This window comes from Falco punctatus (genome assembly GCF_963210335.1).
Source record: "Falco punctatus genome assembly, chromosome: 8".
NCBI lineage: Eukaryota > Metazoa > Chordata > Aves > Falconiformes > Falconidae > Falco > Falco punctatus.
The window spans coordinates 42,875,699-42,892,127 of record NC_137588.1 but is presented as its reverse complement, the minus strand read 5'-3'; the positions used below and the strand labels follow the sequence as shown (position 1 = coordinate 42,892,127).

Below are 16,429 nucleotides of genomic sequence, written 5' to 3'. Positions count from 1 at the left end.
TCACACTGGAAATATTAATATGAAGAAAAAAGAACATTAATTCCCCCAAAGTTGTGTAGTAGATTTCCAAGTTGTTTGTACAACAATGCTGCACAAGCTTATGAAAGTAAGCAGAACAAACAAACTCAACACTCACCACAATTCTGAGTTACATTGATAGCCTTATACCATTTTTCAGTAGTTTGAAGTATCTATTCTGGTAACTTTGTTAAAAAATTCCAAACAGAATAGGCTCAGTACTGAATAAAAGCTGTACTGGGACAGTGCTGGGAAATAAGATAATGACTATTATTACATCTGCTCTTCGTGTTCAGTGAGCTACATCTCCTCTGTTTCCAGCTCCCAACAGGCCCCAGCAAACAGCAGGCACAGACCCAAGGTCTCTGCTTTCAGCCACTTCAGTTAAAGGAGCTCCCGGTGCCATCTCCTCTATACTTCCCATCGGTGTCAGCAACCCCCCATGCTAATATACCTTCCCTAACCCCTTCGCTGCTGTTGTACTCACATATGCTGACAGGCAATGTTTTGTTATGGATGCCATAGGTTCTCATTTATTAACTAGGATAAACACTAGTTCTTCCAGATAGAAGAATTAATTTATAAACAAACAAACAGCAAAACCAAAAGCCCCCACAATGCTTCCTTTGATCCAGAAAGCTCTGAAGCACCTGTCACCAGCTCTAACACAACACTATAGAGGCAAGCAAACAATTTTTAAGCTTCCTATACAAAATCTCTGCTGGGAACCTAACAAACTCCACTGCCAATTGCATGCAATTGCACTCCTTCCTACATATAAATAAAGGACAGTCAGTCTTCAGAGGGTAAATGAATATTGAAATAAAATGAAAGTCCAAGTCAAAATCGGTTTCTTGAAAATTTTAGGTGAGATACAAAATCTTTAGAATGGTGTCTATTATATCACAGTCTTTTGGCACACTAACCTTTTGCACTTTCAAATTTCTAACAGTGAAACTTTTTACCCTATAGAACCCAGTGTAAGCAACGCAGCACAGAGAAGTCTGCAGAGCTCCACCAGCACCTGGAAGCGCTGACACTCAAGCACCAGCAGTTGGGGCCAGGGAGCTGGAACAGCCGCTGCCCGCCGGCCCGCCTGCACCGCCTCCCAGAGCTGGCTTCCTCACGTGAACCCAGACACAAACGCGTACTGATAATAAGGGGGCAAGTGGCAGGGGGGGCAGGGGGTGGGGGAGAAAAAAAAGAGAGACCTGAACGTACCTATATACCAGGCTGGAAACCCCAGCGGTACAGAAGCTGCTTCAAAAGCAGCAAAGGGAATAGCCTCGAAGGAGGATGGGACAGGACAGCCGAGTGGCACTCGCCTCACTCACCTCTGTTGTCCCAGTTTAATACCTTAGAACACAAAACATGGTTGCCCACACACTGTTACAACTTGATCCGTCTGCCCCGCAGCTTCCTCCCACAAACGAGCACAGTTTTTTCACTGCACACGTAACAACACACACAGAGCTGTGACAAGCCTTTTTACTGACACGACCTATTTATAGCAACTCAGCTGGCACCAAGGACGAGCTCGAGGCACTACCACAGTGGGCACGAAGGCATGGGCGCGTAGGGAAGGGGCTCCAGGATCACTCCTGCAGTGGGACCTTACACCAGTCTCACTGTGGATACAGTTCTCCTAACCACACTGAAGTGAAATTAGATACGCAGCAGAGAACAGTTTTGCCACTTTCATTACGCAAGATTATATATATAACACAAACAAAGCGGCAGGCTCCATGCCCTCTATACAGGAGGGATTTCTAGCCTCAGCCCTCAGCTGTCGGCAAGGGGCTACCCTCCGCACGCCCGACAGCCGGGTATGTGTGTCATTAGCTCTACTCGGAGCCGATAGCCAGATTATATGCAGTTCTCCAGAGAAAGGAACGCTCCCAGGAGACCAGCTGCTCAAATTGCCACATAAATCTTGCTCACCATCAGTAAGAGAAGCTTATTCAGGGACAGAAAGGAAAATACGGCTTAACATAAGCCACTCCAACACAAAGCTAGACAGACATTCAAACCTACAGACAGTGCTTTTACACCTAGAACATCTCAATTTCTTCCTAGGAACCCGCAAGCCATATTTGCAAGGTATGAGCAGATGTATTTGGATTAGGCTGAACTGAGCTCGGGGCATCAGCAGGTACTGCAGACAGGCACAGCCCCAGACAAACAGCCAGTGGAGACACAGTCTATACGTGCCTGGCTGCCATGCCGAGCCTCTGCCCTGGATCTTCAGTGGAGCTCTGCTGGGGCATACCACACCTTCCCCCTGCCCAAATGCCCCAGCTTCATTCTGAAAGGAACTGTATTGCATGTGGGAAATGGCACTCAGCAAGGTCTCCTCCAGGCAGGACAATGGCTTAAACACTGCCTCAGTGTCCACAAAACCAGAGAAACCAGAGGCTCTCTGAACATACACTTGTTTTTTTTTTCCTCAAGTTCTGTCCCAAAACAGCTGGTAAAGGCTGCTGTCAGCACCAAGCAGGATAAACCAGAGCATCGAAGATGAAAGGGGAAAGAGTGCAGTCCACAGAATTACAGAGTGTGATCTACACACAGAAGAGCCTACACTTAAAGAACCCTCATCTTTTTCAAGTAGGTAATAAAACCTGACTGTCTTCCAAGCCAAGATCAATAGCTTGTGATGGAAACCTAAATTTTAATGAAAATCATAATAGCAAACAGCATAAGTGATACAGTCAGAAGTCAGTCATCTTTCCTTAACACAAACACTTTGAGTCACCTTTAAAAATGGCTGAAACAGTGTACAGTGCTTTAATGCTGCCAGTGCCATCTGACACTGTAAATAGGCATGTTAAGCCTTATCCTTAGTTTCAATACAGGCCATAAATGATACCCTTTGGACCCACACCCTCGATCTAAGGGTGGCCTGAAGTCCTAAACAGGCTCTAGAACAAGCTCTGGCAGGAGCAAGGAGCTCTTGACTGGCATGGAAGGAGTCAGTAGCATGCTGCACGGGGTGGGTATTGTGCAAAGAGTTAAATAACCCACAGGGAACATTTTTCAGCGAATAGGTAAAAATTCACAGGGACGTTAGCTCATACTTCCAGCTATTAAAGGACTCCTGATAAGAAGAAATAGGCTTTAAACTTGAAAAGAAACAGGAAGAGGGTGGGGGGTGGGGGTGGTGCAAGGAACTAGTCTACACAAATGGAAACTACAGAAAAGACATAGCAGGACAAGCTCATGCCTTCCGTTTCCAAAAGTTTAAAAAGTTAATACAAACTGTCATCACAGCAGGCACTGCTCCCTCTTGCAGTACATTCTTAACCAGCAATTCAGTCACATCAACTTTGCTGTATATAAGCATGCAACAGTCACTTCCATAGGAAGCTACCGGGCTGGTGACTGGTGACCCTGCCTCAGCGAGGTCCCCGGGTGACTCTCACAAGCTAACAGACCCTGGACCTCCCACATCATGGGCAAGGGCTCTGCTTCATCAATTAATATACTTCTTAAACACAGGATTCTTCTGCTTCACTTTCAGCCTCACATTTAAAAAAAACAAAAAGCATACAAAGCACAACTTACATCACGTTTTTTAAAGATGTTATTTCAACACCATCTTCAGCAGATACTTCCAAGTAGCATGCCCCACACGACAAACATCTGCCACCCTGCAGCTCTCAATTAGGCTGATACAAATCCTAGGAGTGACTTGCCTTCCTTATTTCCCATAATGCCCAGCCCAGGTAGCTGCAAGACTGTTGGCTGGATCTTATTTTCAGTTGCGTAACCCACTCCCACCCGAGGAGGCCTGGTGACTGAAAAGGAAGTGCTGCAATTGCCAGCATTTCTGTACTCAAGTACTTTCTAATTATTAAGATATTGGGCTGGACCTAAGCAGTGCACCGCCAAAGTTGGGGGAAAGAATGAGAGGGATGAGGGAAGAGGGAGGGAAGGGGAATGGTGGAAAATTCAGATGCAGAATCGCGAGTTAGAGATCAAAGAAAGATGACTACTTTAGCAAAAGTGAAGAGACAGATGGATACAAACTGTAGAGCTTAGCAATAAGAGTGCATGACGCCCTGTATGCTGCCATCAGACATGGTGTATGAGACGCAAAACCTGTTAAATTAAGAGAAAAAATCCAATCTGTTATGTTGTATATCTGTGTGCTTTATGAGGCCATTACCATGGAATCTGGGTGCTTCACATTCCATTTTAAACGAACACATCTAATAAAGTGAGTCACTCAATGGAAGACTTAAAAATAGAAAACTTATAATCATCACCACTACTGTTTGCATAATTTGCCATTGGCACAGTAGCATGGTTTAATTCAATCTTTCTCATTCCTTCCAAAAGGTTCTCAGGTAAGTTTTGGGTCATGAGAGACCCAGACCAATGTCCCTCCAGGCCAAGTCAAGAGTCTTGCAGCACCTCTGCTTCTCCAAACAGCTAAATTGTTATCCTCAGCTCCCTCTAGTTCAGCTTTTGATCCTTCTCACAGGACTACTTAAAAGGTGGCCACTGTGATGGTGCACAAAACAGCAGTAAGACAGGCCACAGTTACCACTGTGGGTAACAAACATTTAAAACTGTACTATTCTGAGAGCTTTACTGGCAGTTTGTTGGGTGTGTCAATGCAGGAAGTGGCCAGATAACAACAAAAACTGAATGTAATCAGAAAATAATCCTATTAGCATCTCCCCCTAAGATCATCTACCAGCTTTCTCTCGTTTGCTTTTCAAAAGACTGAAGTGGTTAACACCAGCTTACATAGGATGTCAGACCATGCTAACTGAAGTAAGCATCTTAAAAGCAAGTGGCTAAAGTTTAAACCAAGCAAAACTGAAGATGTTTACCCTGCAGCACTCCCAACGCAAGCATCTCTCTCCTCAGTTGATACGAGTCTCATCTCCTAGGGTGCCCTGCACACTTGTTACTCAAAGAACAACGGCAGCAAACAAGAACAAAGCGGCATGCTTTGAAGGGCAACCAAAGCTCCTTATCACCTTGTCAGCAGAAGTCTGTGCCACTGATTCATGTCCTCGTGACTTCCACGAGTAGTTGCTGTAAGCCATATGTGTAAAGAAGCCACAGACCAAGAAAGAGTTCCAGTGGGTACGAAACATGGCTGACACATCATGTCAGAGTCCATCCTCCAGATCCCCTCCTAAAGCCTAATGAGGTTGGCAGTGCTCGAGGCCAGGCTGGACGCTGCTTGGAGCAACCTGGTCTAGTGGAAAGGTGTCCCTGTTCATGGCAGGGGGTTGGAACAAGATGATCTTTAAAGTCTCTTCCAATCCAAACCATTCTATGAACGCCTTCAATGGTTACTTTGGATTTTTAAATACAAGTTACGGCACTTTAATTAAAGCAATTATCCAAGAACTACCTCACCAACCAAGCACAGAAACATAACCCTCAATATCTAGAGAGCTCACAGGGTTACAAGTGCCTTTCAGCCACAGACCATGCCACAAATGTCTAAGTTCCTGTACATAGAACTTCAAATGCAACAACCCAACAGGCCACCCTGCACTAATAGGTGGAAGCAAAGCAGCAGTTTACCATATGGGGAAAATCCTTCCCACGCTCCAGTACAGGCAACTAGCTCAGCTATCATGCCCAAAGTAGCAGCAGCACTTGTCATGCACAAAAATAAAGAAAAAACAAAGCAAAAAATAGGCATACTATTCTCACTCCTTCTCTTGATCCCAACTGCTTCAGACTACTTAATTTGCCTTCTGTACTTAGGTACCAAGGTTTTCCCACCCAGCATTAGATGATATCCCAGCTGCGTTAACCTGTATCCTACAAGTAACAAAGTTTTTTGGCTTCTCTTTCCACTATTTTTATTTTTAATCTGACCAGTTCTTTCTCTTCAATTTCACTACCCTCCCTACACTAAAAAAAAGAATAATAAAAAGTCTTACAGATCGTGAGGGGAAAAGTCTGATTTGTAAATCTTTCTTGGGATTTTAGATAGTAATAATCTTGCCAGGGAAAGCAGTATGTTTCTGAGAAGAGGCAATACTTATAGACAGTGATGGCTGTAATCCCAAGCACTGTACCTAAGAACAGGAATGCAAAGAAACACTGAGGTCACGAGTATTTTGAGCTTTCTCACCATACCAACTTCATAATAAATTTATCAAGTTTTATGATAAAAGTATTTAAATTCCCTCCTGTCCTACGCAAAGACTACTTCGAAATCTGCCATCCAAGGAGTGGGAAAACTAGTCTCCAGCCTGAATAAATGTACACATGATGATTCCCATACTTTTTTGTTCTTGTGCCAACATTGTCTTTAGCTTAAATAGTCCAAATAGTCATTCTTGCTTTCTAGAGTGGGGATTAATATCAGCCATAAAACCCACCATACACACAATACAATACAACACTATAAACCAATTACTGTAATTAGAAAGATGTGTTCTTGTTAGATAGTTAATTTATAGCTGTTCAGCCTTTCTGATACTCTTCATTTCCCTTCATAGTTAATGCAGCTATTTGATGAAACAGTCTACCAGTTCAGCTTAATCCTAATACTGAACTATATCCATGGGGTTTTTTCTGCTCCTCTAGTCAAACACTAAAGAGAAAGGATTAGAAAATACGGTGTTTCACTTACTACAAGACTGGACACAGATCTGCATATACAAACAGGTATCTGCTCAAAGAATAACTACAAATTAGGTGATTACTTAGGTGTGTCAAGGAAGTAGCCTAGTTTTATGTACTGGAATAAAGATTGAGACCTGATAGTACGTGCAAATCTAATCCCAGAGGACAGGCATGCATTCAATAGCATTTTGAAATCAGAATCAACACTATGTTTGAGAAACCCCTAGCTAAGAAGAGGAAAAAAAAAAAGGCACAATCCAAGACTTCATGCCCAGCCAGCAGAGAAACAACAACCCGGGCTCCACTGGCATTACTGGGCTGTAGCTCTGGGCAAGTTCATCTGGCATTTGGAAACCCCTTTGAGACAGAACTGCTCAGAGTTATTTAGGGATACGGCATGTTTCTAAAAGCAATACGGTGATACTGTAGGAGAGTTCTGATTACAAACTGTTTCTTCATTACATAAAAAGAACTGGTTTTGAAAGTAATGCTTTCTGGAAGACATAGGCTACATCTACATTTTTATTTCATCATAGTCTCCCTTTTTACCCAGCACTCAGCTTTCCAGTGGTCTCCTGCTCTCCCGAGGGCACCCAACAAGGCAGGGGACAGGCCTGTGCCCAGGCCAGTGGCAGGCACAGCTATCCGCACCCTTCTGGACCCTGTAGTCCTGCTCACATCCAAGAGCTCGCAACAGCCCGGGCACACCCACGATGATAAAGCTAATCCCCGGAAAAATGCAGGCTCAAACTACAACCCGAAGGCCAAGCAATATACAATAGATTAACTAATTTATACAACTGGACTATCACACTTCTGGTTTGAACAGAGTGCAGCATATGCCCGTGTATTTTAGAAAAGGTAAAATAATTATTTAAATCCTGTTTGCCAGCATGTAAACAAGCACTAGGATAAAAGTAAACCATTGCTTAACAGAGCCACTTGCAAATGCAAACCCTTCTTTTGAAACCATCGACGTATTTACATGTGAAAGTAGAAAGTAACAATTGCAAACTGACTGTGGAAAAAGCACATTTCTTTTAAATATTTGCTAAAGCTTGCAGAGACTTCTGTGAAGACAAATCAAGTAGCAGAAAGGAACTTGTATGAGCTTTCCTTTGGAAAACCGGTTTGCATTAACGGCCTTTCAACTTGCCACATCCATCCAGCTTTCTAAATTTGTATTAGTGACAGATTACCAGGTAGAAATGGATCTCTAGAGAAAATATTACATTATGTAATAAAGGCCTAGCTCACAAAGTTATTATTTCTATGCTCCTGTGCATGTGCACATATGCACATACGTAATTAAGCAAAACAAATTGTATATCCATATGTATACAGCCAAAGTAGCACTAAAGGTAAAAGGTGTGTATAATTTTTCATGCACATGCATGCCTACTCAAAACTTTCATGGAAAGTTAGACTAAATAAAATTGGCAAATGTCTAACATTAAAATTTATAATATTCTGCTTATTGCTACTACAGAAGAGCCAACATTGGATTTTGCCTTAGCTATCAACCCTTAAATATCTTGAAATATCAGATAGAGTCTTTACTAGCTAATTGTCAGTCACTGCCAATCACTAAACATTCCTGAGGAACTGTACCTACAAATAAGTGGGGAAAAAAAAAAGGTCTGAAAACCTGATAAAAGGTCAATTAAAAATACGCCACACTCCTGACAGCTGCGCCTCCAAGCTTGCTTATCTGTGGTCAGAAGATGATTTTACAAAATTAGTCCAGAACCTTCGGGACAACATCAGTGTAATTACACTCAAGCAAACCTCTCACACAGGGAAACTTTCTGGGTGAAAACCCCACTGCAGAACAGCGATCATGGTTCAAAGCGACTTGGCAAAGAAGCAGACTGCAAACACTGAGAGTGAAGGTAAGACACACAGAGAAGGCTAGCCATGACCCGAGAACCACTAGAAGACAAACGCAAAGGTTTGTAGTGGTAGCAGAGCAACGTAGCTACAGGGCTCCCAGCCTTCAAGAGAAAGCAGTCCTTGCCCCCGCAGCTGTCCTGCACAGAGCTGGGAACCAACTGTGCCCAGCAAAGCTGGAGAGGCTCCTGGGCAAGGCTGGAGAGGCTCCTGGATGGCGTTGCCCTCTGATGGCAATAAAGAGACATTGGGAAGGCTAATAAAGAGCTGGGAAGAAAACTGCAAAGGCTTCAGCGTGGAGAAGAGAGGCCCTGCTTCCTAGCAGCCGGTAGAAAGCAACTCACCTTCAGTGCGCCTTTACTACTGCAAACAGTAGAGTAAGTTCAGCAGGTAATAAATCTGGCTCTTTTAAACTTCAGGTCTACACACACACACACATATCTTTTTCTGTAGTGATGGGCTTTAAAATGTTTACTGAAGGGATTGGTTAGAAGAGATAAGAACTCTAGAAAGTTTAGGACTTGTTACACCAATATGATCTCAACCAGAAATGGTCCCATGAGTATGTTCAATGCAAGTGAGAAGCAGCTTTTAATTTTCCGAAGTCCAGTGTGGCTATGCTACTCTTTGCCTATAATTCACCCTTTTTTAATAACAGGAGATGCTGTATTCTACCAGCTCCATCTGAGAATGAAAATCTAGTTAAGAGAGTTCTGCAAACCCTATTTGTTAAAGATATAGATAACTGCACTTGATATATTTAACAAAAATACAGATACCTGCAGGCCTGCAAACACGAGCCAGGGCCATACTCCGGGTTGCAGGGGCACTCTCGGGGGGCTCAGCCCCCAGCAGGGTGGCAACGCGCGGACAAGGGGGCCAGCTGCCAAGGACTTTATGCTACTTCCATAGAACTGCCACACACTCGATTTTGTTGGTCATTTTTTCCATCCAAAAGCTTAAAGAGAACGGGGGTAGGGGGCTGGTAGCCGCTGGCAGCGCAGGCTCCTGCTGTACTTCGCAGAAAGTGAAGGTCCGGAGGAACGCAGAGGCGGCCGCAGGTCGGTACCCGGGGCAAGCCAGACTCAGCCGCGGCGCGAACACGCGTGTCCGGGCAGCCCACCCCCGGCGCGCCTCCCCTCAGCGCGGCCGGGCGCGCTGCCGCCTCCCCAAGCCCCCCACCCCCGAGCCGGAGACGGCGCCCGCCCCGCCGCCGGGCCCAGGTGCGAAGCCCTCGAAGCCGCCCGCTCCCCGCCGCCGCCAGAACCGAAAGCCACTTACTGCTGGAGCCCGGGCGAGCCCGCGTCCCCCTCCGGGCTGCTCACCGGGCGGCGGGAGGAGGAGTGGGGGGGCGGCCGGCTCCCTGCGCGCCTCCCCCGGCCGCGGCACGCCTCGCTTCGCCTGCGGCGGCCAGCCGGGTCCCCCTCGCTCCGCCCTAACCCCCGCGGCGCCTCCCCGCCCTGCCCGCTGCCTCACCCAGCCGGGCAGGCCGCGGCCGGGCCTAGCGGCGGGCCGGCTCGCCTCAGGCAGGGAAGCGCGCTAGGCCCCGCGCCGGGGCCTGTTCCCGCCTTCCCGCTCCGGCGCTGAGGGGAGCGGCGCGCCCGCCTCACCCCGCTCTGTGGCGAGGGGCGTCGCGGCCCACCCCGGCCCCTCCTCCGGCCCGGGCTCCGCCGGCCGGCCGGCGGGGGAGCCGGCTGCTTCAAGCGCTGCCGCTGGGGTTTCTTGGGGTCGTTTGCTCTTGCCTTAGAAGCCGGCGCTGGCATTTGGTTGAATCTATCGTCTTCGCTTCTGAGGGGTTCTGGTGGTGGTTCGCTTTGTGGTCACGGAGAGGATTCTGCCTTACAAATAAATGGGGGACAGATCCACGATGTTAACACGAGTTGTTGTAAATATATTCTGTATTATTACGTGTACATATATTAATGTGCATTATATTGCTGACCATTCATCTACTGCAGATTCCTTCCCTGCTTGCCTAGTGGGTTAAAGTGCAGTGCAGTGGAGAGAAGACCTTTCTGACATGTCTCTCCAATTGTAATAACACCGTAATATTCATATCCTGGATGATTCACAGAGGAAATACCAGACCAGAAAAATGCTAAATCTCTGAGGATCCACCTTTATTTAAAAAAAAAAAAAAAGGACAAAAAAGCCCCAAGCAAACAAACAAAAAAACCCCCAACAAAACCATGGTGCACAATGGTTGTACAGAAATTCATGCCTCCTCTTTTTCAGTTGTCCTGCAGTGCTTACAGCATGGCATGGAGCAAGTTGAGAAACACCTCAGCGGCTTGATGCATCTGCCAGCTCCCTTACTACAACTGAAACATCTCATGAAACCCCACTGGAGCCATGGATTTCCAGCAGACTTGGTAGAAGCACAGTTTAGCCGGTTAATGCAGGTCTTCGTAGAAGCCAGACTTTCCACCTGCAGTCAGGCTGCACAGCTGCCCCTCTGGGGCACAGCTAATGGAGCCCACCACGGGGTGACACACAGTCACAGAGAGGAAAGTCTGTGCTGGGACAGGGTGAATCTCACTTCAGGTTTGCAGCACAAGGTATGCAGGCTTGCTTTTCTTTTTGAGGGCTTCCTGAATTGAAAGCTTTCCAATTCTTTACCTCCCAAAGACAGCAGATTTCCAATCTTGAACTTCCCTAGGCACTTGCTGTGGAAGGCTTGTGAGTTTTTGACTGAGTGACACCTCAAGACGCTTTGTGTATCCTCATTCTTCTTACTTTCTGTTCTATGATACCAAGTGACAAGACTCAGAAGGGCCGCTGCCAAGAGTTACAGTTTTTAATGGTCCTCTTTGTTTCTCATCCTGGTTCCCACACTCCTGGCTCCTAAGGGACACAGCTGACAAACATAGCTATGTGTTTTGGGGGAATCATCTGGAGATTCCTGCTGGTTGCTTCTTTTGCAGTGAGAAAGCCAGACACACGTGAGTGATAAGCCAGGATCTTCATCCCCCTCCAGAACTCATTGCTGAACTTTTGGCTGTACTTTTCCCTGCAAGTTTATGTCTTCAGGGCACTGCAGCTGTGGTTCCACAAGTGTTTGGGATCTACTTTTCCATGCTGGACCAAAACATGAGCTGATCTTGTGCCTGTTGACACCTGTAAGCCCATCACAAGTCTGTCTTTGGCCACACACTGCCTGTACCAGTTGTCTGACACGATTGGTGTCACACACACAGGACCCCTGCACACCCCATGCACTGTACTGTCCGTGGTTCCCTGCTTTCCAGGCATACAGGAATCAGCTGTGTCTCTAACTGTGCTCCTTGGCTGTCTCCCAGAAACTGCTTTTATTGCTGTTCTTCCGTGCTCACTGCTTAGTCAACATGCTTTACAGGCAGCATGAGACGTGTTTTCTATCAGGCACAGAAAAACAACCTGCTGCTGCCGTGAAGGATGGGGCACATCTACCTCCCACCATGTCCTTCAGGCATGCTGCAGTCCCCCCGTCAGCCAGCTAAATGTCAGCAACAGGTCCCATCTGAGGAGACCGTAGGAACCTAATCCCTCTCTCTTGGGTCAGATATAACCAGATGAGCTAAATTGGAAGCTGCAATGATAATGTATGGCTATCAGCTCTCTAGGTGGCATTTGAAGTTGGTAAACAACTGCAAGGGTTGGATTTCAGAAGTTTTGCAAAGTAAGTGATATTCAGGCGACTTATGCTGGAAGCAGTTTTTATCCCAGACACATTAAGAGACATGGTAGTGCTCTTAAAAGGAAGATGGTGGCAGCTGGAATTAGTATACTCCATAGAAATTCAGCCTCAGAATCCACAGGAATACTTCAACTGAACAGAGAGAACAGAAAATGAAAGGAAAAAGGCCCAGAAGTGGCTCATGGTTCTTTGGGGGTATGTTTTTTGTGTTGGGTTTTTTTTGAGAGAGAGTGTTAGAAAGGAAGAATAATAATCAGGCTAGGGAGAAAAAAAAGGATTTAAAAGCAATTTGTGGTGAATAATTTCAGCATGATCCAACACACGCAAGTCCTACATGTGAATACCTACCCTGTATATGTATACTAACATAGCACTACATGTTATTGCTTTGCCTGTCTAACAAATATTCAAAATATCATCATAAATTTGCAAGAACTGGGAAAATATCCTATCCTCCCGCCACTCAAGGTGGTTGTCTACCCAGATGCAGCTACATTGTCTGTATCAGTTTATTATGTTTGATTGATTCAAAACAAGGCAACATATGAGTGTAAATGTGTCTATGTCCAGTTTCCAAGTGAACAGGCTCAGCCTCCCAGCACTTCTGTGTTTCGTGAACTCTTCCAAACCAGTAGAATCTTAAAGGGTTAGAAAATGAAAGTGCCTTTTCATAAAAGGGAAGTCCAAGAATGAGTGAAAACTTTTATAAGGATGACATTTACCTAACCGTCTCCCTTTCCAGGACTGGTTTCTTACCTGTTGACGGAGAAGCTACCAACAAAAGAGGGATGGGCTGTTCTTTGCTTCCTTGATTAGGCTTCTTTTCAACTACAGCTGCCTCTTTATTAGTTACTTTTCAACTTTGTTTTTATCTTCGTTACTGGTTGGTAAAGATTGCTTTTCTTAAGTTTTAATAGTGAAAGATTTTTACAAGGTTAAGCAAAAACATGAGGTGCCCTAAAGTATCACAAAATTCATTCCTCTTGAGTCTGTTTTTTATTTAATGTCTAGATGAAAATATTACCTCCTAAGTCTCCGTGCGTGTGGCTTGGTCCCTGGGACACCTGCCAAGACAAGAATTTTAGATGCCCAAAATCATGTGCTCAGCAGGTGTAAATTGTGTTCAGGGAGAGTTCACCTTTTGTCCTTAACCCCAGAGGCAGTTTCTCTTCATTAGCAAGGGAAGATGGAGAAAAAGATTATCATCATTTCCTGACTGCATGCCAGAGTTATGTATCATAAGAAGAAAATCTGTTCATATGTTCACAAATATGTTTTCTTCTAATCTGTCTTCAGGAAAAAGTCTTTGTGGGGAGCAAGGGGTATTCATAATCACAGAAGAGTTGAAACGAAGTGACAGAAACAGAAGCAAAATTTATCTACTGAGATTTTTTCAAGCAGGATCCATGGTAGGTCCTCGCACTGGAAAATAGAAGTACTTAGTCATAACTATGATTAAACATTTAAAGCATTCCCATCTCTGGCTGCTGGTATCAAGTATCATTCAGAAATACAACTGTATTGCTTCATATCAGATACTCGCAATACAGCCTGGTTCAGCTGGTAAACCTAGTGTTTAAACATTTTCCCCCTACACTGCAACCGATAAAAACATCCACTCTGTGTGTGTATCTGAAAAGAGAAAGTGGCTCATTTTTCTATTAAAACTAATGTGTTATCATCATAATTATGTCTTATTGTTTGCTGTTATATAAAGAGAACACATCAGGGCTGAGTCACAGAAACAAATGCAAAAATTGCAGTTTTAAAATAAGGTCATGGGTCACATTATTTGTTGCAGAACAAACACAATAATTAATCGGCCTCTCCCTGCAATGATAGCACCAGCAGCTGAACTATGGGAGAGCCAGGCAATGGAAAGAAGCGATGTGCAGTATCCATGTTTTTCTGGGGCAAACAGTCAACTTAGGTCTAATAGAGAACATGAATTTCATTGGCAGAGAGAGAGAAAAGAAAGACAGTGTCTTTTAGAAAGCAAGACTGCTTGGACTACCCAAGAGTATTTATTTTCTGTTGTTTAAATATCTTTGTTGTGGCAGGAAATATGGAAAAAAAAATTTAAAAATTATTTTCTCTTTATGTGTGCCAGAGTGAGAGATTATATTCAGAAAGTGGAATGCAAAAGGCTTTTTGGAATTTGTGCTGATTTATTTTTTTCTCTCAGACAATGACAGACCAAAACGAACCCCAGTGAATATACACATCTGCTTTTTATCCAGGTATTTTCTCCATTGAATTGATTAGGGAAGATCTTAGAAAACTTGTTCAAAGCCATATGCAATCACTTTGAAAGCCCTAGCCTACTATTCCAGTACATCATGAATAAATACAGGACTTGAGTCTCTTGTTCACTTCCAATGCCCATTTCACTAGCATTGCTTGGCTCATGGCTTTTGTTTGTGACCATTTGAATAGTATCCGGGACAGATGTTTTCAGGGTGTCCACAGGTTTACAAGGAACTTGTGCAGATTGCTAGTAACATAATCAATAGTTGTGTTGGGAAAAGTTATTTTAAATAACCACATATATCATTGTCAATTTGGGTTCAGTGACCTTTTGTAATCCAGAACTGTTCAGTTGAAAACAAAGGGATATATGAAAATCTGTAAGTTTCCACTTTGCTGATATCTGAGACAAATCAACATTACAGGATGTAAATGACTTCTCTCGGTGTCCAAAGCCTGTAGATCGGATATCATACCTCAGCTTTCTCTTAGTACTATTTTTGACCACACCAACCATTCTGTAGCTTGCCCAGAATTTAAGATGATACATTTTCATCTACAGAAATATTTTTTCCCTGCAGATTTAAATAATTAATTGGGACGTGCCTAGTGGGTCTTGAGATAAACTTAAAAGAGGCAGCAGATACGTGTGACCAAGTGACCTTTTGCTGTCCTGCTCGTCCCTGCGCTCTCACTGTGCTCAAAGGGACGCTGTCAAAATTGCTAGGCCTTAAAACTTTAACCTGCACTGACAAGTTGTTCTACATTATAAGTCTTAACCTAAAAGATTACCACGATTGTTTTGTTTGTTTTGTTTTGACAATCTTTGCTGAAGGCTCCACAATGTGTATTCATTTGTCCTTTTGGGTAGGTGGATATTTTTAAATGCCCAGCTTATTCCGTGACCTGTTAAAATCAAGTTGATGTGAGTGTACTCCACTCAGCAGAGAACTCGCCAGGAATGGTACAATTTTTCTGCACTCTGGAAACAGAGAGGAGAGCATGCTTTGGAAGCCTTTAGTGAAGAGGCTTTTAGAAGCCATTTTGAAAGGCCTTCAGTTATCCTTCATTATTTTGAGGGCCAGTAAGAAGTCTTAACTGGACTTCCCTGGTTATATCAAGTGTTAGTTAAACATGAGGAACTGGTGATCAGGCAGTTGGTTCTTACGAAATGGTATGTTATAGTTCAGGTTGGTCTGAATTACTCCTTTGGCATTATTTCTAACAAGATCTCCATTTAATGCAGCTCCACACAAAGAAGTGAATCAGAGCAAGCAGTACTGGTGCACTGAAGCATCACACTTTCTCTTTTTTATATACCAATACAAGGATTGATGCAACACCAGTTTTAAAGCGGGTGGCTGCACAGCTGCAGTCTTATCACATGACATGGGAACACATGTCTGTACCAGCTAGGGAGGAGGGAATGAATGACAACCACTTGCCCCACCTCAGGTAATCCACACCTGCGGTTATAAGCTTAATTTGAGCTGTTTTCCTGCTACTTAACTATCAGTCCCTTCCTATTGCAGCTGCTCCAGCTGAGCGTAGGATGTTTGAGGCTACAGGTGCCCCTGTGTGACAGCACCCTCCTCATAGATACACAGGGGCAGCCTCATAAGATGCTGTGTCAAGCCTTAGCCAGAAGCATCAATATCAGAGTCCCTTTAAAGGTGACCTGGAATGGAAAAAAAATTTTCCTTCTGTGAGATAAAAGGGCCTAAGAAAATCCTTTTCTTTCCTCCTGTCACAAGTTTTGTCTTCCTTGTTTCTGGTGAAGATCTATGGCACCTCCTTAGTTGCCTGAAAGACTTTTGAACTGAACCAAAGGGAATGATGTCCTGAGTCCTGACAAGATAATCCCTCTCAGCCATTCATCAGATATTAGATAGAAACATACGAAAGCACGTTTTAAGCAATCTCACTAAAAGAGGTTCCCTAGGTGCTATAACCTTATTATTGAAAGCTGGAGTCTTTATGCCATTCAAGCCA

The 16,429-nt window shown here is 44.3% G+C and overlaps 1 protein-coding gene across 4 annotated transcripts in view; it reads right to left on the bottom strand.

Annotated features, from left to right (window-relative positions):
• The window catches only part of GPD2 (glycerol-3-phosphate dehydrogenase 2), an 86,953-nt gene that overhangs the window by 53,858 nt on the left and 16,666 nt on the right, over positions 1-16,429 (bottom strand). The window contains exon 2 of one of the 4 annotated variants that reach the window (XM_080399288.1): positions 10,257-13,612. The gene's annotated coding sequence lies outside the window, so the exon portion shown is untranslated. Of the gene's footprint in view, positions 1-3,582; positions 9,740-9,795; positions 10,218-10,256; positions 13,740-16,429 lie in introns of those variants that run through there. The other 3 variants (XM_080399287.1, XM_080399286.1, XM_080399289.1) reach the window with 3 other exon arrangements.